A 22,366-nucleotide genomic window follows, 5' to 3' on the forward strand; every position below is an offset into this window, starting at 1 on the left:
TTGGGAGCTTATGATATCAGATTGACTGTCCCTGATGATAATACTATTATGTCCCTCTAGGTGCCACAGATTAAAAGGATGGGCTTTCCCATTTTGGCCCCATGAATAAAACAGTCACAAGGATACTAGAACATTTAAAGGTAATCTGTCACCTGTGGATGCATCAAGAGATACAGAAAATAAGGGGAAAAGATACGAAATAAAATGACACATAGGTTCTCTTATCATCAGTATGCGGTAAACTACTGCACAGAGAACACTGAGCCAAAATCCCAGCCCCCGGCCTCTAAGTCCCCGCAGCTTGCGTTCAAACCCTACCCTGGCCGGCGTGGTGGCATACGCTTGTAATCCCCGCGCTTGGGAGGCTGAGACAGGAGGTCCGAAGCCAGCCTCAGCTACTTAGTGAGGCTCTCAGCAACTTAGTGAGACCCTGTTTCCAAATAAAACATAAAATGGGTCTGGGAGTATAGTCCAGAGGTAGAAAAGCCTCTGGGTTCCACCCCCAGTACCACCAAAAACAAACAAACAAGCAAACAAACAAATAAACCCTACCCTGCCTGTTACCAGCTCTGAATGAAAAACGTCCTGTAAGGACTGTGAGGACTGTGAGCATCAAAGAGAGGGTGCGTGGGAAATCCTGGACGTTCTTGAGATTGATGGCAGTAGTTATTATTAAATAATTTTTAGTTGTTCTTGTTTTTTGCAGTACTGGGGACTGAATCTCGGGGCCTCACTTGAGCTAGGCAAGAGATCTACCACTGAGCTACTCCCTAGCCAAACACACACACAAACAAAAAAATAATAATTTGATCTCTGAAATGCTTATAATTGCAAACACAGCACTATGACAATAATCAACTAAAAGAAGGGATTAGGTACACTTAAAAGAATTCCACCACACATGCAAGAAATCAGACTAGTAACAGTTTCCTCTGTCTCCTTGTCTTGGTGGCCATGTGCTCGGAGTCATCACACAATTGGTTTTTATCTTTTTCACTTTGGATTGTTCCTTACTTTTCCTGGTGCAGGGTACTCTTTCTAAATCAGTGCAGATGTTATTCCAACTAATATGCCATACCCTAATCAATAATTCCTCTGCTGTGGAGCCTTCGGTTTGTGTTCAGTTTGGGGACTGTTCTTTCATTTTGTTCCTGTTTGGGTGATTTGAAAGACAAGCTTTAAAGGCCGGGTGTGGTAGCGCGCATGCTTGTAACCCCAGCATTTGGGGAGCTGAGACAGGAGGATCTCAGTTCATGGCCAGCCTCAGCTATTATTTAGTGAGGCCCTTTGCAACTCAGTGAGACCATGTTTCAAAATAAAAAATATGGCTGAGGGTGTAGAATGCCCCTGGGTTCCATCCCCAGTACTGCAAAAAAGAAAAGAAAGACATGCTTCTTCTTCTTCTTTTATTATTTATTATTATTATTATTATTATTATTATTGTGGTGGTGGTTGTTATTATTTACTGGAATTGAAACCAGGGGCATTGAACCTCCCCAGCTATACCTCCAAAACCCTCTAAAAATATTTATTTTTGTGATATTGTAGCTTGAACCCAAGAATATTCCAGTTCTAAGCTACACCCCCAGTCCAGTTTTATTTTGAAACAGGGTCTCTCTGGGTAACTAGGAGTCCTGTTTTGTTGCTGAGGCTGGTCTTGAACCTGCAATTCTCCTGTCTCAGCCTTCCTACTACTGGGACTATAGACTTGTCCTACCGTGCCTGACTAAAAATTTTTCTTTTCCTTGGTACTGGGTATTGAACCCAGGGGCGATCTACCTTTGAGTTACACCCCCATTCCCACCTTTTTTTTTTTTTTTAATCAGGGTCTAACTAAGTTGTTGAGGGTCTTGCTACTTTGCTGAGGCTGGTCTGCGACCTGCCATCTTCCTGTCTCAGCCTCTCAAGTGCAGAGATTATAGGCCTGCCTCCACCACGCCCAGCTTGAGATGCATGATTAAAAAAAAAAAAGGCGTTTTCCTTTAGGTGTATGGATATTTCTAGTTCCAATTTGGGAACATTAATTAGGAATGATGGTTGACAGAAGGGAAAGGCGCTAAATTCTAATGAAGAACCGGCTGGGAAAACTGCAAGAATTCGCGTGTCTGTTAGCCTCGGTCTCCTCATCCCAACAGCTGGCAAATTTACTCGAGGGTGGTGGGTAATTGAGGTGGGCACTCAGGCTCTTGGGGCTGGGGAGTGCAGCTCAGCGGTAAAGCTGCGTGCAAAGCACACGCATGCCCCAGGGTTCAATCCCCAGCAACCCCCACCCAAGTCTTTAAAGTGGACTAAACAGGTTCACGTATTTCCCTCCATCCCCACACGCTGCGTGGGTGTCACGGATTATGCGAGACACAGAGAGGGTAAGGCGCTTGTCCCAGTTCACTCAGCAGTTGGCACTGTGACAGAGTACACCGTCTGCTGAATCTGAATTGCAAGTTTTTTTCACCAAGCTTTGGGGCGGGGGAAATGTTCCCCAGCAGCTTCCTAGAGGGGGCGGCGAAACCAGGCCTGGAGCGGAGGGCCAGGTGGGGCGCTGCGGGGGGGGGGGGGGGGCGTCTCCTGTCCCCAAAGGGCTCCTCCTTCCTAGCTGCACACCCGGCTCCGAGCATGCCCAGTGCGCTCCTCGCCCGTCCGAGCGGTTCCGGCCTCTGCCGCGGCTCCAGGTTTTTCTGGCAACCCAGCCGGGCCGGGGCGGGGCGCGACGGCGCAGCCCTGGGACTCCGCTCGGTAGGAATTCCCCAGCGCCGCCGGGAGCCGCCCGCTCCAGTGCCCGGGCTCCCTGGATCTTCTCCGAGCAGTGCCTGGGCTCCCTGGATCTCCTCCGGGCAGTGCCCGGGCTCCCTGGATCTCCTCCGGGCAGTGCCCGGGCTCCCTGGATCTCCTCCGGGCAGTGCCAGGGCTCCCTGGATCTCCTCCTGTCCGGACCGGAGCGATCCTACCATCTCTCCATCCTTGTTTTTATTCAGTACTTTTAACAGCCATGCACGGTGGTAAAGGCTGGATCACTGCGCCAAGACAGCCCCAAAGCTGGCATTCCGGAGGGGACACTTTTTGATAAGTAAGCAAATCATAAGACTAGACAAAGTGATGTTACAAAGTCAGCTACTCTGCCCTTCTTGCCGGCTCTAAGCGGTCTTGTGCTAGGGAGTCTGCACCCGCCGTTCCCTCTCCCAGGACCGCCCTTTCCGTTTACCTGCGTGGCTGAAGTGTCACCTCTCCGGGTGCCACCCGACCCGGCCACCCGATCAGACCTCCATCAGCTCCAGGGCCCGATCTGCCCATCTCTGAAAGCCACACTATCCCCCACCCGAGCCTTCTCACCTGGCTCCTTCTCCCTTCAAGAACTTAGCACCTTCTCCCATGCTAAGTCCTTTGAGAATTTGCTGTTTATTGGTTGCCCGTCTACCTTCCCCAAGCGTGAAGAAGGGACGCTATAAGTATCTGGATAGTAACAAATGCTTGAAGAAAATTAAGAACATGGATACCGGCCAGGAGCAGAGCGCTAATTTAGAAAGGTGGTCAGGGAGCCAGGTGTGGCGCACGCCTGTAATCCCAATACTTGAGAGGCCCAGACAGCAGGATCTCAGGTTCCAAAACCAGCCTCGGCAATTTATTTTTTTATTTTTATTTTTATTTTTGCAGTACTGGGGATGGAACCCAGAGGCATTCTACCTCCTAGCTACACCCTCAGCCCTACTTTTTATTATTTATTTTGAAACAGGGCCTCACTGGGTTGTAAAGTACCCCACTAAGTAGCTGAGGCTGTCTGTGAACCGCTATCCTCCTGTCTCAGACTCCCAAATGCTGGAATTGCAAGAGTGCGCCAGCCGCCACGAATGGTTTGAGCCTCAGTAACCTAGGGAGACTTGTTTAAAAAAAAAAAAAAAGCAGGGGGGGGGGGCTAGAGGTGTAGCTAGGAGATAGAATGCCCTAGGTTCAACTCCTATTACAAAAAAGAAAAGAAAAGAATGTCCTAGGTTCAACTCCTATTACAAAAACAGAAAATAAAAGAAAAAGAGGGAAGGCCTCTCCAAAGAGAGGACGTAGGTACAGTGAGAAGGTGCCAGCCACGTGAAAGGCTGGGCCAAGGCGTCCCACACAGAGGGACAGGCATGTGCAAACGGCCAGAGGTTGGTTAAGTTCAGAGTGGGACAGAAAGGTGCCCCTGGAGTTGCAGGGGACAGGAGGTGGGAGGATAGACCTTGGGAAGTTTTCTCTGGGAACAAGCACTGGGCAGGAAGTCGACGAGACCCCCAGTTCAGCCACTGACCCACTGAGCAAACCCTCCCCTCATTTGAAAGGGCTTTTGGGCGACAACTCCAGGCATGGGTCCCGGAGGGCCGAGCACACAGTAGGTGCCCACTAGCTGCCTAGGGCTTGCGCGCCTGCCTGCTGCCTGGCGCCTGGACATCCGGGGCGCCCGGCTCGGCGGGGGATCCCGTGGCGGGGGGCGACGGGCCGGCCCGGCGCCCGCCCCTGCCCCCCGCCCAGCGCGGGCCCGTCGCGGCCGGCCGGCGGGAGCCGCCCGCGGGCGGCACTGGGCATGCTCAGACGGCGGCCAGGTCGCGCCGCGAGCGAGCTTCCGCGCCGCCCGCACGCGCGACCTACCTGGGCGCCCCGCGCCCCCGGATGCTGCAGGTACGGGCCGGGGGCCCCGGCGGGCCGGAGGGGCGCGGGCGCGGCCCGGGGGCGCGCGAGGCCGCCCCACCCCCACGAGCCGGGGCGCGGGCGCGCGGCGGGCGCGGGCGGCGGGGTCCCGGGCCACGTCGGGGCGGGCCGGGGGCGCTCCGCGGGTCACCTGCGGCCCGGGCGGGGGGCGGCGGCCAGGGCGGGGCGGGGGGGGGCGGCGGGGCCGGGCGGGGGCCGGGGCGGCGGCGGGGGCGTGCGCTGGGACCCGCAGACCGCCCAGCCCTCCGCCCGCGCCCCGGGCCCGACCCCGACCCCGACCCGGACCCCGCGCCTGGGGCGCAGCGCCCGCTCCCCGGACGAGCGTGCCTCTCGGCTTTCAAAGATGGCATTTCCTGGGCCTGGCACGAACTCCAGCGCCAATAAACCCTCCCCTCTCCGCGGGCGATATGGAATGATTTATCAGGTAGCCGCGGTGAGACAGCTGCAGTGGGGCAGTGCGTGCACCAGCGCCCCGCTCCCCGGAAATGCCACTTTTCTGCCATCTAAACTTAGGGAGAAGTTGCGGTGGCCTTAAACATTCATGGGAAGTTGAGACAACTTGACACCTGGGTTTGGGGAGGTGGTGGGAAGGGCTCCTGGCTCGGAAACTGGAGAGCTCCGTGCAAGCAGGGTTCCCCCCTGGCCAGCTGGTGACCTTGGGCGAGTCCTTTAACCTCTCTGATCCTCCATTTCCTCCCCTGCAAACAGCCGGTAATAATGCCCACCTCCTTGGGTCGTTGGTGGATTAAGTAGGATAAATTATGTGGAGGTGTTTGGCTCCGTGCCCGGCACAAAGCAAGCGAGCAGTTGGTGTGATGTGAATTTAATTCATTTAGAGACCCTCGTGGCTCCCATTTCACTAGGAAATTAGAATTAGGTAAGCATCTTCAGGGCCTGTCTTTGTGCCCAGGAGAACTTCTGCTGAAGGCTGAGGCCATGGAAAAACAACTTAGCCTAATGGTAATCAGAGAGCATCTTCTTTAAAGTCAGTTTTATGCATTCGGAAACTCCAGAAATGGGCAGTTTGGCTTCACTTACAAAAGAGCTGTTCTACAAGATGATCCTTCTTGCAAATGTTTAGGCAGATGATTTGGGAGAGTCAAACCTGGCTAGGAAGATCTGTGTTCTCAGAAGCTCTCAGGCCTAACTTTAAGTGATTGCTTACATCAGGGTTTCTCAGGGGCACACAGTTACCATTTGGGATTTGATCATTCTTTTTTGGGGCTTGGAGGAGGGTACTGTCTTGTACACTGTAGGATGTTTAGCCACATCCTTATCTCCACTCAGTAGATTCCAAGAGTGATACTTCCCCCCCTAGTTGCGCCTATCAGAAATGCCCCCTCCTCTTCCTTTAGAACCACCAATTTAGGTAATCCCGCTTTCCGACATTAGCCAGAGCTGTTTGAGGATTTCGTCTTGTGTTTTTATGATCACAGCTCACTTTTGCATCACCACCTAAAGCTCTGCAGAGAACGCCTGTCATCTCATTTGACTTTGAACACTGCCCTTCTGCAGCTCCCATTTAACAGATGCGGGAGCTGCGGCTCTGCTAGTGGAATCACACGGTCTATGGCATGGCTGGGATGTTAAGTCTTCTGCCTCTGGGGGCAGGACTTTTTCTTCTTCTCTATGCTGCCCTTTGTTGAAGACCTTCACCTTGATGGCTTTCCTGATGATTAAATAGAGATGTCGAGTGTATTGGGAGCTGGAAACCTTTCTGGAATTGACTAGTTGAAAATTAACATCAGTCAGCTATCATCTGACAGCGAGTAGGCCGTGCTAGTTAAATATTCCAGTTTATAGCAAGCTTCCATAAATTTCACATACACTTAATGGAATACCAATTTGCAGAGAATTAGAGTAGAATAAAACGTGCCTAATACTCTCTATTGATCCTGGTTGTCTCCGGTGATTTGCCTTCTCCTAAAAAGGACTGGTACATACAAATTAGACATTAGCAGGGGCATGGAAAAGGTCAGGTTGCTGAAGGCTTTTCCGAGTAGCTCCATTTATCAAGCTGCTTCTGTGTGGCAGGTGCCTTGCTGGGTGGGGATGCGGAGGAGGCCAGTGGACCGCAGTGAATCCAGGGCCCCTGGATGGACTTCCTTGTTGCAGTTCAGGCCACACGCATGGTGGGCCCTTGGGGACAGCTTGGGGAGGAGAAAGGGCCCACCCAGGTTTGCTCAGAAGCAAATTCAGGGTCTCAGGCTGTGTTGCCGCTCCGTCATTTTGTCTGTTATACCAAAGTTCCTCTGGTAGCTTTTAAGATTCTTGGTCAGATCTTAGGGATGCGGAGTCACAAGCAAATCAGAAAGCAGTTGCAGTCTCCAGGATGGTAATTAGTCTCAGGATTGAGGTAATTAGTCTCAGGATTGAGATTGGCTCCTGGATTGTAGATTGTGAGCTGGGTGAGGACTGTGAGCTGTTGGCTCCCTGCTGGTGAGGAAACTGAGTTAGCAGAGAGTGTGGGACTCAGAGAGTGAGTTAGCAGAGAGTGGAGGATTGCTGTAACCTTCTGAACTAGGTCTAGGCTCACGGGGATGCTGTTTTCTGGAACAAATAGAACCAAGCAGGATGTGGTGGTGCATGCTTGTAATCCCAGTACTTGGGAGACTGAGATGGGAGGATCACAGGTTGGTGGATGGCCTCAGCAACTTGTGAGGCCCTTTGCAACTTAGTGAGGCCCTGTTTCAAAATATAGAACAAAATAGGCCTGTAGGTGTAGCTCAGGGGTAGAATGTCTCTGGGTTCAATCCTCAGTACTTCAGAGAGAGAGAGAGACAGAGACAGAGACAGAGACAGACAGAGTAGATATAACCCTCCAGAAGGGGCCAGTGCTGGGGGTTGGAGGGAGCAAGGAGACCTGGCATCCCCCTTCCCCGGTTCTCAGGGACTGTGGCAGGTCACAGTCAGAAGGGACCAGCACTGTGTATCTCTCCCTCTTTACCCTGGAGAGCTCCTTTTGACCTTATCCCAGGACTCACCTTCCTGCCAGGAGACAATGAGTTCCTGGAAAGCTGGCTGATCCCTCTTCCTTGCTTCCCAGGGGCTGGAATGCTGAAGGCACTCAGCACAGGGCCTGGCGGGGGCGGGGCAGCTCCCCGGGCGTGGGCACTTCTTCCCAACTCAGTTCAGATGGGGCAGTACCAGGTCAGGTCCACACTGCTATTGTCTGGGCCCAGGTGACCTAGGCTCTGATCTTACAATTGTCTCCTTTCCTGGAGACCAGGTGAGCTCCCCATAGGCCTCTGGATGAAATCTGATCGGGCCATGACTCCTAAGGCCCAGAGATCCTGCATTTACAGAGAGCTTGTGCTCCTGTCTGTACCTGCCTGCCACCTGCAAGTTTACAGATTGCTCCAGGGCCACTGTGAGCACAGATCCAGCAGCGCGTTGAGACATTTATTGAGTCTCTGCTACATGTTGGGCTGCAGGGGTGAAAGCTGGACCCTGCCTTGGAAGGAGGAGTCATGAGGACAGTGACATTTGTGTGTGGGCGTGGGTGTGTGTGTGTCTCCATCGCCCATATGAGTCCCACTAGGGGAGCCAGCTGTTTACTCCGAGGGACAGGAGGAAGTGCCCAACTGGTGGTTGGCATTTGCTCTGAGTTTGAAGGTAGAAAAAAGATGGCATTCAGGATGTTTCGCGTGGCAGGAGCAGAGGCGCAGAGGCACAGAGAGACCTAGCATGGTTTATTTTGGTACTGGGGATTGAACCCAGGGCCTTGCAGGTGCTAGACAAGCGCTCTGCCACTGGGCTCCATATGCAGCGATAAGACTGTGTATAGGCATGCTGACTGCTCCCTGGCCTCAGTGCCTTCCTTCTGCCCTCGCCCTCTTCCCTCCCTTTTTGACATGGGGGCTTCACTGTGTTCTCCCAGCTGGCCTCTAGCTCTTGGGCTCAAGCCATCATCCCACCTCAGCCTCCTGAGTAGCTGGGGTTACACGTGCAGCCCCACCACACTGGCTATTCCTCTTGACTTTAGCTCACACATGACCCATGCCTCTAGCTGAGGCGCTCCTCCATCTCTGTACTGGGCTGGGTGGCACCCAGCAAAAGGAGCAGTGCCCCCGGAGCGTGGTAGCGCACACTTGTAATCCTTGCACTTGGGAGGCTGAGACAGGAGGATCGCACGGGTTCGAAGCCAGCCTCAGCTACTTAGTGAGGCTCTCAGCGACCTAGTGAGACCCTGTTTCCAAATAAAATATAAAATAGGTCTGGGAGTATAGCCTGGGGGTAGAAAGCCCCTGGGTTCCACCCCCAGTACCACCAAAAAAAGGGGGATAGTGTCTATTCTTGTTTTCCTCAGATGAGAGTGATGCCCTGGTTGTCTTTTTGTGTGTGTTTGATCATTGAACCCAGGAGCTTTCTGCCTCCCTGCTACCACTCCCACCCAGTTTTGAAACAAGAATCTCGCTAACTTGCCAAGAGCCTCCCTAAGTTGCAGAGGCTGGCCTAGAATCTGCGGTCCTCCCGTCTCAGCCTCCCAACTACTGGTATTACAAGCATATGCCACTGTACCCGGTCTTTGGTTGTCTTTGAGGCAGGAGTAATTCCTGCCACAGATGTTTCTGGTTTTACTTATTCAACACTAATATGGCTGCCGGGCACTTGGCTGAGTACTTTCCAAACATCAACCTATTCATTTAATCCTCACAGCAGCACTGTGGTCAAGCTGCGCTCCTTCACCCGGTGTGTGTCCTGTGGGTGATGTTCTGTAGCGGCTCAGCCACCTCTGACATTGTTGTGCCAGGAAACAGCCCAGCGGGGACAGCACTGCCTGGAGGGGCTCTGCCCCTGCTCCCTCAGGAGACCTGCAGGGCTATGCTAAAAAGCATTCTCTGGACCCAAGGCTGGGATTGTGATAGTCAGAGAAAGAATGTGCTGCTCCACAGTGCAGGAGGAGGCGGCCTGGGAGCTGTTTGGATCCTGAGAGAGTGGAATTTTTGAGCCATTTTGATGGTTTATGTGGAAAGTTAGGACAGAGAATTTGCAACTGGGATAGTCCTGGAAACATCAGGTCCCATGATTGACCGTCAGGATACGCAGGCTTTTAGCAAATGTTTACGCAGTGTGGAGTTTGGAGTAGGTTTTCTGTGCTTAGCCTCTGGTGCCTCCAAAGAGCTTTCTCGTCTCTGAATCCTGCTCATTCCTACCAGCCCCACTTTGCAGATGGTGAAAACTGAGACTCAGAGATGGAGTGACTACCCCAAGGACACAGTGCTTGTAAGCAGCGCAGCCAAGGTTCGAACCAGATCTGTCCCCAGAGGTCACTTATCTGTAAAGTGAGTAACATAATAGCCTTTTTTTTTTTTTTTTTTTTTTTTTGGTGGTGGTACTGGGGGTGGAACCCAGGGGCTATTCTACCCCTGGGCTATACTCCCAGACCTATTTTATTTGGAAACAGGGTCTCACTAAGTTGCTGAGAGCCTCACTACATAGCCGAGGCTGGCTTCAAACCTGTGCGATCCTCCGGTCTCAGCCTCCTAAATGCGGGGATTACAAGCGTGTGCCACATGCCTGGCTTTCCTATTTCCTTTGAATTGGCATGGTTTTGTTTGGTCTTTGTATATGGTGCTGGGGATCAAACTCAGGGCCTCCCCTTTCTTTGAATCAAGTCCTGGCCCTCATGAATCAAGTGCAAGTGCCTGCTGAGTGTAGCTGCAGGGGCTGTGCACTACTGCCTACTCTGGGGCCAGTTCTCAGGACTGCAGGAAGGGCTAAGCGGCAGGGTTCAGGACCACGCGGGCGCCCTGGCTGGCTGGGTGCTGTGTTGATAAGGAGCCCTGGACTTGAATATGGGGTGCAGAGAGCTGGCCTCTGCACCCCACCTCTCTCTGATGAGTCAGCCTCAGGCCTAGAGCGGAGTCCCTGGATGAGGGCGGCAGCCACCAGCTCCATCCCCTGGCCTTGACCACTCAGTGCTGCCGCCTGCAGAGGGCCGTGTGCAGCTGAGCCGTCCAGCTCACCAGCCGCACTCCCCCACCCCATCCCTTGCTCTGGCTAGCAGATGCATACAAGGTGGTCACAGAAAGCTGAAGTGTTGGGGAGCAGAAGAAACATAGGCTGCTTCCAGAGGGAGCCACCAACACTTCACCATGGCAGCCTTCGGAGCCCTCTCAGCCTTCGGGTCGGTTCTCTACCCTGCAGCCAGCCAACACTTCCTACTGCCTCAGAATAAAGACAGAATGGATCTCCTGGCATCTCCCTCAGGCCCTCACTTGCATATTCTAGCGGTCTTTTCCTAGCTCCGCCCCCTGCGCCCCTCCTGCCACAGGGCCTGGGCGGCCTGGGAGGGCTGGGCCACCTTCTCCCTGGGTTAGCTCATCCTCTGGGTCTTGGCTCTGACCACAGACGCCTTCCTGATTTGTGACTGCTGTAAGTGTCTGCACCACTAGAGCGCCCTCCTTGATAGCACTGCTCACACAGGCACTTTCGCAGTTAATTAGCTTAATTATTTGTATTAGTACCTCCCTCCCAGCTACACTGTGACCTCTGCAAAGGTAGGATCTCTCTCCCTCTCCTCCCCCTGCCTTTTTTTTTTTTAACTTTCTCTAAGCTTTATTCTTTCCTTTCAACTTTTTACTTTGACCTAATTCTGACTTACAGGAAAGTTATAAGAAGAGAACAAAGAACTCCCATACCCTCTTCACCCAGATCGCCGCCACATCCATTTTATCCCATTTATTTGATCCTTCTATGTATGTTTTTTTTTTTAAACCATTTGAAGATCAGTAATAGGCTTCCTTTCCCCCTTCATATGTTTCTTAAAAGTAGTGGCCATTCTCTTACATAACTACAGTACAGATTTTAGAATCACAAAATCAATGTTGTTACAGTAAATGTTATTACTGAATCTGTAGTCCCATATTCAGGTTATGACGCTTGTCTCCATTGTGTCCTTCTTGTAGCACAGAGAATCTCTGACCCTGTGCTGCATTCATTCAGTCGTCGTCCTGTCTCTCTCTCTCTGGTCCTCTCTAAACCAGAGCAGTTCCTCAACTTTGATTTGTCCTTTATGACCTGGACGTTTTTAGAGCGCACAGGTCACTTATTCGGTCACGTGTCCTTCAATATGGGCCTGTCTGTTTTTGTGGTGTTGGGCATTGGACCCACGGCCGTATGCATGCTGAGCAAACACTCTACCACTGATGTGTACTCTCAGCCCCATGGGCCTGTCTGTTTTAACTCACGGTTATATCCCCAGTGCCAAGCATAGTGCCTGGACCACTAAATGCACTCGGTCAGTATTTGCTAAGAGAGGAAAGTGGGATGGAAGAAGGTTGAGCAGGCTTTCTGGCTTCCCCCACCTCTACCTCTTTCCTTTCCTGAGGGATATTTTATTTGTTGGGATCATCAAAATGCAAATTGTTTTGAACCCTACTATTTTTATAACAAAGCCTTCCCCTTAAAAAGAGAGGCTTGCTCTGGACATAGTGAGCCTGCTATCCCTGCAGGTATATGAGCAGACACCAGGGAATGGCTTGGCAGGGATGTTGGAGAGGCAAATGGAACATTTGATGAGGGCTGGGCCTTACCCTGGAGGCCCCTCCTAACCTGGAGCAGCAGTCTTTAAGTGCGCCTCTAACTTTGCAGGCCTAGCAGCTCAAAAAAAAAAAAAAAAAAAAAAAAAAAACAGAATTTATCATCCAAACCAGAACATTTTGCAAATGAATGTGGTGCTATTAATAATCGCATCTGATGGACAGGCCTCAGCTGGGACTGCCCTAGGCAGATCAGGACGTTGGTCACCTACCAAAGTATGTCTTTGGGGTTGAGGTCATTGCCAAGGAGGCCGGTCTAGAAAACCCTCCAGCACTAGGAATCCACCACCTGGATGAGGACAAAGCTGATCCATTGCCCTGGCGTGACCCGTGAGTCCAGCATCTGTGGTCCAACACGCTGCCTCGGATGTACCTCCACACCTTGCTCCTGCTACAACAGCCTCTTCAGCCCTCCTCTGCCATGCTCCTTCCTGCCTCAGGGACTGAGCGAGCCTGGAGCCTCACCAGGTTCCCAGGCTGGATGGAAAAGCAGGGGCTTGGGTTCATGATGCCTCCAGGGAGAGGTGAGCCAGCCCTGCTGCCCATGCCCAAACTCAAGTAGAATTCCAGAAACAAAGCAAGGTAGAGCTGGAGGCTGTCTCCCTAGGCCTCGCTTCTTTCCCTAGTGCTCACGGTCCTCCCCCTATATGTCCTGTTCTTCCTGCACGATGCCCACTTCCCTTTCTTGGCCCTAGCTCCAGGATCAGGACCAAGATGTTAACCTTTGGCAGAGGCAGGGAAACAGGTGGCATTGGGAACCTGGGCACAAGACGATGGGCATTGGATGACCAGTAGGTGCAGACAGGGACTTGGATACAGAGAAACTAGGCAGGAAACGAGCCTAGAAGGATCCTGGTAACAAGGTCACTCTGCGGTTATATCAGATGCACAGACACGGGTCAGGGTCAGGGTCAGACTCTGGCTCTGGCTCCGGGCAGTCAGGCTCTTTCCCTCATTTTCAGCCTAGAAGAAAAAAATCAACCATGACCTCATAGAATAGAGTGCTGTAGGGTGAAAATGTGAAGATACAAGCTATTTTCTGGGAAGCATCCCAGTCACATGGGCCACAAGGACATTGTCCAGGGCAGCAGGGTGTTTTTCATCCATCTAGCCATCGGTGGCTTTAGTGGAAAATCTAGTAAATGAGGACTGTTCTGGTTCTTAGAGCGCAGGTACTAGCGCTGCTCATTTCTCAAAGCCTTGGGAAGACTCTTTAGTTAACTGTACTGTTAGATTTTTCCTGCTTAAAAATGTACTGTCCCAAGCTGGACATCGTGGTACACACTTATAATCCCGGTACTTGGGAGGCTGAGACAGGAGGATCCAGGTTCGCAGCCAGCCTCAGCTACTTAGTGAGAGCCTGTTTCAAAATGAAGAATAAACAGAATTGAACTAGGGCTATATCTTGGAGGTAGAATGCCCCTGGGTTCAATCCCCAGCACCACACACTCACAGATTTGTAGAAGCATTTAGTTCAGGGTCACTTTTTCTACAACAGAGAGTGGCACACATGTCAGAACTGAAAGCACCTTGGATAAATTTTTTCTAGCTCTAGTTTTTATAGATGGGGAACCTGAGGTCCTGAAAGGGATGTGGTATACCCATGGCGTGCTGTTAGGCAGAAGCAGAGCAGGGGCTGCTACTGTGTGTGTGTGTGTGTGTGTGTGTGTGTGTGTGTGTGTGTGTGTATGTGTGTGTGTGTGTGTGTGTGTGTGGTGTGTTATTAGAGATTGAATCAAGAGGGATTCTGCCTCTCAGCCACACCCCCAATCCTATTTTTCATTTTATTTTATTTTATTTTATTTTATTTTATTTTATTTTATTGTGGTATTGGGGATGGGACTGAGTGGCATTCTACCTCTGAGAGGCGCCCCCAGCCCTGTTTTTCATTCTTTATTTTGAAACAGGTTCTCACTGAGTTGCAAAGGACCTCACTAAGTAGCTGAGGCTGGCCACGAACCATGATCCTCCTGTCTCAGCCTCCCAAATGCTGGAATTACTAGTGTGCACCACCATGCCCAGTTTATTTTTCTTATTTTGAAACAGAGTCTCACTAAATTGCAGAGGACTTCCCTTAGTTGCTGAGGCTGGCCTTGAACCCGTGATCTTTCTGCCTCAGCCTTCCAAGTACTGGGATTACAAGTGTGCACTACTATGCCCTGCTGGTGCCCACTCTTAGCATTTCATCCCCCAGATCTTGGGAGTATTTCTAGATCTCATGCAAGTGAGTGTGTGAGACAGGATATATACTTCTATTATTTTCCCAATACCCTTTGGCATTTTTCTCATTATAAAGAAGTGTTGGCATTGAAGCAGTTATGCATTTCTTATTTTATGTAGAAGTTGCCAGGCTGATTTTTTTTTTCATTTCATTTATTTACTTGTGGGGGGAGTATTAGGGATTGAACCCAGGGCACTCTACTTCTGATCTATACCTTTAGCCCTATTTTATTTTTTATTTTGAAACAGGGTCTCTATAAGTTGTAGAGGACCTAAATTGCTAAGGCTGGCCATGAACCTATAATCCTCCTGTCTCAACCTCCCAAGTATTTCGATTACAAGTATGTTCACTGTACCTGGCTTCATTTTAATACACAAATTATTGGACGTACCTTCCAATGAATGTATATTTCACTGGAAGTGCTACACACCTATAATCCCACATACCAGGGTAGGGTAAAGCAGGAGGATTGCAAGTTCTAGGCCAGCCTCAGAAACTTAGTGGAACCCAGGCTCAAAATAAAAAATAAAAATGGCTAGGGATAGAGCTCAGTGGTACAGCCCTCTTGTTTCCATCCCTGGTACCGCAAACCAACAAGCAAGCAAACAAACCAACAAAAAACCCCTATGTGTTCTGTAGCACTATTTCTCCAGCTTTCGCACATCAGAATCCCCTGGAGGACTTGTTAAGACACAAGCTACAGTCCCCACTCCCAGAGCTTCTGATTCTGCTGTTGTGAATCAGACCCTCAGTGAGGCTGGAAATTTTGTAATTCTGACAGCTCTCTGGAAACCACTGGGGCAGGGACCAGCCTTTGAAGCCACTGCCCCCAAGCCTAGGGCTGGCTGCATAGGTCAGGCCAACCTTGACCTGACCCTCTACCCTCCTGAGTCTCCTCTCGTCCTCTCTCCAGGTGCCCTGTGATGCTGGAGGCACCTGAGGAAGCCTCCTCGCCTCCACCTGCTGTCTCCCCTCCCTTCCCCTCGCCTTTCCTTTCCTTCATCCAAGCTGAGGAAATGTATGTCCCCGGCTCCATCTTGCCTCCCTGCTAATCTTGCCACCGGGAAGGAGAACGCTCCCTTAGCCAGGCTCGCCTTTAGATCACTGCCCAACTCCTCCCTGCCCGTCCGTGGTAACTGAGAGGGGCACTAGGGTGAGAATCCTCGCACTCCTCTTGGTGCACGCTTGGTGCCATCCATTTCCAGGATCTCAGGTGTATTTATCTCTGTAATGAAGGAAAGACAATTTTTTAAATTGTGAAATATACAGAGCTGAGGATTGATCCACGTTTTCAGGTCCAGTCTAGTGGTATTAAGTGTATTCACATTGTCGTGCAGTTACCGCCACCCTGCATCCTCAGAGCTTGCCTCTCACAAAACGGGAACTGTGTACCCTTCGGTAGTAACTTCCTCCCTCCCCCAGCTCTGGCAGCCACCATTCTGCTTCCTGTCTCAACGAACCTGACTTCTAAGCGCTTCATATGAGTGGAATCACACAGTATCTGTTCTTTCATGTCTGACTGATACTTAGCATAATTTCTTCAGCTCGCATCCACGTTGTAGCTTGCATCAGAATTTCCTTCTTTTTAAAGGCTGAGTAATATGCCCTTGTATGCATGCAGTATGTCTTGTTTATTTTTTCCTCATTGATGGGCTCTCGGAAAGCTTCGTCTCTTGGCTATTGTGAATGATGCTGCCATAAGCATGGGTGTATACAGGAAGACGTACTTTGATAAACTTGCAACCTCAGGTGGAATGTTTATATTATGTACACAGCAGTCTTAGCCTTGTCTACTACCTGCAGTCACCAGATTTCCCCACTGATACCACCTAACCACACCTCCTGGGTGGTGATGGCCGGGGATGGCTCGCTTCTTGAGAACAAGGCCTGGTTCTCCTATCTCAGCCTGCTTGGTCTGTGTGGTCACCCTTGTCGGAGAAACCCCTCTTCATGCCAGGGGCTCTGTGCTCCTGTCCACCCTTAGCCCGAGCCCACTTGGGCTCACCCTCTGCTGTCAGTTCTTCTGTCTTCCAGCGCACCTGATCCTGTCATCGGGGCCTCTCAGGCCTGCACCTTCTGCCTGGTCCTCTCTGGGCAGTTCTGGTCCCGTGTTACATCCCTTCCCAATATCAAACGTCTCCCCTGAGGAGCACTACATCCCTCATGTGCCTGTGCAAAACTGAGCTCGTCACCTGCACAGGACAGGTCCTGCCCATCACACTCATAGCTCCCACCTCCGGCCCACCCCTCTCAGTGTATTTCCACCTGCTTCTCCCATTTGCCTCTATATTTGGTTTGTTTACTGCCACTGACAGGCCCCTCCTTCACATTGCCCGAGGAAATGTTCCCCTAAAAAGCACGTGGGTCACCTGATTCTCTGCAGGCTGCATATGACCTGGCTCTGTCTGGCCTTCCCTTCTCTTTTGGTTTCCCAGCCCTGCAGACCATTGCCCTAAGCCAGGGCTTCCCAGGCTCCTGCTGAAATGCAGGTGCACGTTCATTAAGGGCTGGGCCTTTTCCAACAAGTTCACACCTAATGCCCACTACAGGTGGGGCAGCCAGACTCTAGCATTTCACAAGGTGCTGCAGACCTGTTTGCGGTCTGGTAGTAGTGCAGAATTTTATAGGTTTTAAATTTAAATTTACCAGGCGTGGTGGCGCACACTTGTAATCCCCGCGCTTGGGAGGCTGAGACAGGAGGATCGCACAGGTTCGAAGCCAGACTCAGCTACTTAGTGAGGCTCTCAGCAGCTTAGTGAGACCCTGTTTCCAAATAAAATATAAAATAGGTCTGGGAGTATAGCCCGGAGGTAGAAAGCCTCTGGGTTCCACCCCCAGTACCACCCAAATAAATAAATAAATAAAAATAAGTTTAAATTTCAAGAAATTAAGTGTTACACTTAACATTTTTTGTTTTCTGAAAAGTTGATCTTCAGTGTTTTCAATCATAAAGCAAATTTCTTACTGCATGATTATTTGCTAATGAAAAATGTTTCATAGGCCGGCATGGTGGAGCATGCCTATAATCCCAGTACTTGGGAGGGAGGCTGAGACAGGAGTATTGCAAGTTTGAGAACAGCCTCAGCAAGTAGGGAGACCCATCAACCTAGACCCTGTTTCAGAATAAATGTAAAGTAGGAGCCAGGCATGGTGGCACATACTTGTAATCCCAGCATTTGGGAGGCTAAGACAGGAGGATCGCAGTTCACGGACAGCCTCAGCTACTTAGTGAGGCCCTTTGCAACTCAGTGAAACCCTGCTTCAAAACAGAGAATAAAAAATAGGGCTGGAGATGTAGCTCGGAGGTGGAGAGCTCCTGGATCCCAACCCAGTACCCCCCCCCCCGCCACACACACACACAAAATAGGGCTTGGGATGTAGCTTGGAGGTAGAATGCCCCTGGGTATAATACCCTGTATAATACACACACACACACACACACACACACACACACACACGAAAAATAAAATTTTTTCAAAGAATAAGGATTCCTGGATGTAGGGAGGTGGGGCGGTGGTATTAGCGGATGAGAACATTTTTCCTTGAAAGGGCCCCCTCTTGTGAGTGGCTTCTGGGCCACAGAGCTCTCTCTCTAATTCAGCTTTGTCTCCCAGACCCCAGTACATGAGGTAGAGGTAGAGGGGTTTCTTAAGTTGTTGGGGAGGGGAGGTTAGAAACGGGATTTGAGGTGGGAAGCTGGGCTTCGCAGGGCTCTTCTGGGAAGGTGCTGCCAGTCAGAGAAGAGTGAGATGACCCTGGCACTGGGCCTTCCAGAGATGTCGGACCTGCCTTAGGACTCTTAATAAGGCTTTGCAGCTGAGTGCCCAGTGGAGGGCAAACCATACATGTTAGAGGCTTCCTGGAAGCTGGGCTTTGGCCTGGTCCAGGCTGGAGGGGTCTTGGGGGTAAGGACTGTCCGAGGTTGACCAGGTGGAGCCTGTGCCCCTGAGAACCTGGCTGTATTTGCATCCACAGGAAGTTTGGGAGCAAGTCCCAAGTGGTGACCCATCCAATCTGTCGGTTGAGTGAATGACGGCAGAGAAAGAGACTGGTGATTCTGACCATCCTGCTCCAAAACTTCCTTGCTGTCCTCTTGGAGCTGCCTTTGAGGACTTCCCCATCTGGCCTCTTCCACCATGCACCTCTCCCTCTCCCGTTCAGGCCCCAGCCTGGGCTGTTTCCACTTAGGATGCCCGTCCTGATGAAGATCCCGGGATGACACAGTGGCACGTGGTAATTCTCAAGCAGTGCCAGCTGTCAGCTGTGACGTTTGAGCCAGCGGTCTCAGCGATGGAGAGAGCCGTGGCTTGTGCCTGTGCCTGGGTGGGGCTGAGGTGCTGCTTATGGGTGGACGCTCTGGAGGCTGGCACGGGTTCGTGGCGTGGATATCAAAGGCGCCAAAGGATGGCAGCTGGTGACAGAGCGCAGAGGAGGAGGCCAGGGGTTGGGGCGCTGGAATTGGGGTGGAGAGCAGAGCCTTGGCTGTGTGCACTCACAGAGGGGAGTCGGGTTCTGGAGGCTGGGGGTGGACTGAGATTCTGCTTGTTCTAGGAGCCACCCTCGGTGCTGAAGCTGCGGGTCCGGAGACCACACTTTAAGTGACATCAGCCCAGAACATGATTTATGGGGGAGGCTTGTGGAGAGAAGTTATACTACTGAACTGCATACGTACAGTTCTTTCTTGTTCACACATACCTATGATAAAGTTTGATTTGTAAATGAGGCACAGGAAGAGATTAATAATAAGCTGGGTGTGGTGGCGCATGCTTGTAATCCCAGTACTTGGGAAGCTGAGACAGGAGGATTGTAGGTTCATGGCCAGCCTCAGCTACTTAGGCCCTCCACAACTTAGACCCTGTTTCAAAATAAGGAATAAAAAATAGGGCTGGGGTGTAGCTCAGAGGTAGAATGCCCCTGGGTTCATTCTCTAGTACTGAAAAAAAGAGATTAATAATAAAGTGGAATAATATACTGTAATAGAAGTTACCTAAGCCAGGCGTGGTGGCTCATGCTTATAATCCCAGCATTTGGGAGACTAAGACAGGAGGATTGTGATTTGTGGACAGCCTCAGCTACTTAGTGAGGCTCTGTTTCAAAGTAAAGTAAGACCCTGTTTCAAAATAAAGAATAAAAATAGGCTGGGCATGTAGTTAAAAAGTAAAATGTCCCTGGGTTTCATCCCCAGTGCTGCAAAAAAACAAAAAACAAAAAAAGCTGGGTATGGTGACACATGCCTATAATCCCAGCATTTGAGAGGCTGAAACAGGAGGATTTCAGGTTTATGGCCAGCCTCAACAACCTAATGAGACCCTGTTTCAAAATAGAAAATAAAAGCCAGGTGTGGTGGCGCATGCTTGTAATCCTAGCATTGGGAGGCTGAGACAGGAGGATCTCGGTTCTCAGACAGCCTCAGCTACTTAGTGAGGCCCTTTGCAACTCAGTGAGACCTGGTTTCAAAATAAAGAATAAAAAATAGGGCTGGGGTATAGCTCAGAGGTAGAATGCCCCTGGGTTCCATCCCCAGTACTGCAATAAAAGAAAATAAAGGGCTGGGGGTGTAGTTCAGAGGTAGAATGTGTCTGGGTTCAATCGCCAGTACATACTTACATGTGTACACACATACACATACACACACCCCTAAAATTCTTGGAGGGCTGGGGGTGTGGCTCAGTGGAAGAGCCCTTGCTAAGCATGCACAAGGCCCTGGGTTCATTTGATCCTCAGCACTGCAAACCGCAAGAACCTTATGAATTGTTTGTTTCTGGAATTTTTCATTTAATATTTTCAGACCCAATTAACTATGGGTAACTGAAGCAACGAGAAACCTAACCACAGATATGGGGGGTTGCTGTCAACTCAGCGCTCTGGTCTGTTCCTGAGAGGGACTTGGAGGGAAGGCAGGGAGGACTGGCCCAGGCCTGGAATGGGGCTGGTTCAGTGGGCGTCAGGTGGTGGGTGACAGTGGTCCTGCGGCGGGGGCTCCCCAGAGCTTTTGATTCAGTGTGGGGGTGATTTGACCTTGTTGGCTGGTAGCCCTTCCTTGGAAGTCTAGCCTCTTGGTTAGATTCCTCTGAGGAGGTGTCGCTTCCCAGCCCTGCTGAGCTATGTTCACACCCCGACAATGGCCCAGCTGCCCGCTCCTGTCTCAGCAGCTCAGCTGCACTCAGTGGTGATCAGCTCTGTCTCCTGCTGTGCCTGGGTCCCCACTGCGCTGGGCCTGGCTGGCCCCTCCACTGCCTCCCTAGCTTGAGCACTGTAAGGGCGGACTGCAGAGCTTAGGGAGAATGTCTGGAGCAGGAGAGAGGCTGCCCTGCACAGAGCCAGGGAGATGCTGGGCTGTGGAAGCAGAGGGGCCTCAGGCGATGATGCCAAGAAATGTCCTGGGGGATCCGGAGAGGACTGGACTGGGGCTGTGTCTCTGAAGGAGTGGACAGCTGCACAGGAATGGGGATTTCAATCAAGAAGCCTTTGCACTTGACCTGGGAGCCACAAGCAAACCTACACCTACGTTTCTTCTGCCTTGAGGAGACAGGTGCCCACATTTAGTCCATCTGGGGATCAGGGGTTCTCTCCTCTGCCTCAGGGTGCGGCCCTGAGCAGCTCCTCGGAGGCTGTGTGGGCAGTGGCGTGGGCAGCAGTCTAGGCGCTCTCACGACCTCAGAACTTAGAACCCGTGGGAGGAAATGGAGAGAGGTCTGATCGCTTGCCCACAGCTGATCCCTTGCCGCGCTGGGCGTGCAGGCAGGAGCTGGCCGGGCCTGCCAGCCTGGGAGCCGAGGCCTGGGGGAGGAATGGTTGCAGGTGTGCATAAAAGGCGGCGGGATTGATTGCAGGATTGGAGGGCTGTGGGACCAGGTGCTGAGCACCATGCCCAAAGAAGAAGCAGGTCGGGTAGGTAGGGGACACAGCATGAATGCAGGCAGGGAGGGTAAAGATGTGGCAGACCACTTTTTTTTTTAAGTCCTACTGGTTTTTTCTTTAAACTCATTATTGCTCATTGAAAATCACAACTATTTTCATTTGTTTGGTTTTTTTTTTTTTTTTTGGTGATACTGGGGTTCCTGGAGGCCCTTCTACCTTTGGGATACACTCCCACGGGCTACACTCCCAGACCTATTTTTTAACATTTTTATGTGGAAACAGAGTCTCTTAAGCCAGCGAGCCTGGCTTCGAACCAGCGCGATCCTCCTGTCTCCGCCTCCCAAGCGCGGGGATTACAAGCGTGCGCCACCACGCCCGGCTTTGTTTGGTATTTTAATTGGTTCTGGCCATACTGTGGATGTGATTCTATAACCAGCCTTTTTTTTAACCTAATATTCTAATTATTGTCTGTATCATTACAAAGTTTCACAGATATCCTGTGGCTATTTTTGTGGTTCACTTAAGTGGCTCTCTAAAGTTGGCAATTAGGTTTTTTTTTTTTGTTTGTAATTTATTTGTAGTACTGGGGGTGGAACCCAGGGGCTTTTCTACCTCTGGGCTATACTCCCAGACCTATTTTATACTTTATTTGGAAACAGGGTCTCACTAAGTTGCTGAGAGCCTCACCAAGTAGCTGAGGCTGGCTTCGAACCTGTGCGATCCTCCTGTCTCAGCCTCCCAAGCACTGGGATTACAAGCGTGCGCCACCACGCCTAGCTTGTTTATAATTTTTAACATGATAACCATAGCTGAGAGGAAAATCTTTGCAAGTAAAACTCTTGTTCCTGTCAGAATAGGATTCTGAGCTTTGGCTCCTGAAGTGGAGTTTCCCGTCAGCCCACCAGCCAGCACTGCTGGAGTGGTATGCTGTGTTGGCGCTGGTCAGCCATTTCCGCGTGCATTTCACAGCATGTACAGACGCCTGTGGGTAGAGAGGCCACCTCCTACAGCTAAGTCAGCAGAATCTTGGGCTTGGCTGGTGTGCATGGGAGTGTTTGACTACACCTGA

At 51.1% G+C, this 22,366-nt stretch overlaps 1 protein-coding gene across 2 annotated transcripts in view; it reads left to right on the top strand.

Annotated features, from left to right (window-relative positions):
- The window catches only part of PTPN3 (protein tyrosine phosphatase non-receptor type 3), a gene marked incomplete at both ends in the record, with an annotated part of 171,735 nt that overhangs the window by 35,486 nt on the left and 113,883 nt on the right, over positions 1–22,366 (top strand). The window contains one exon of one of the 2 annotated variants that reach the window (XM_080708450.1): positions 4,547–4,641. The exons of the other annotated variant lie outside the window; for it this stretch is intronic. Of the gene's footprint in view, positions 1–4,546; positions 4,642–22,366 lie in introns of those variants that run through there. 2 annotated transcript variants of the gene reach the window in all.

This window comes from Muscardinus avellanarius (assembly GCF_963383645.1).
Source record: "Muscardinus avellanarius genome assembly, chromosome: 13".
NCBI classification, from domain to species: Eukaryota; Metazoa; Chordata; class Mammalia; order Rodentia; family Gliridae; genus Muscardinus; species Muscardinus avellanarius.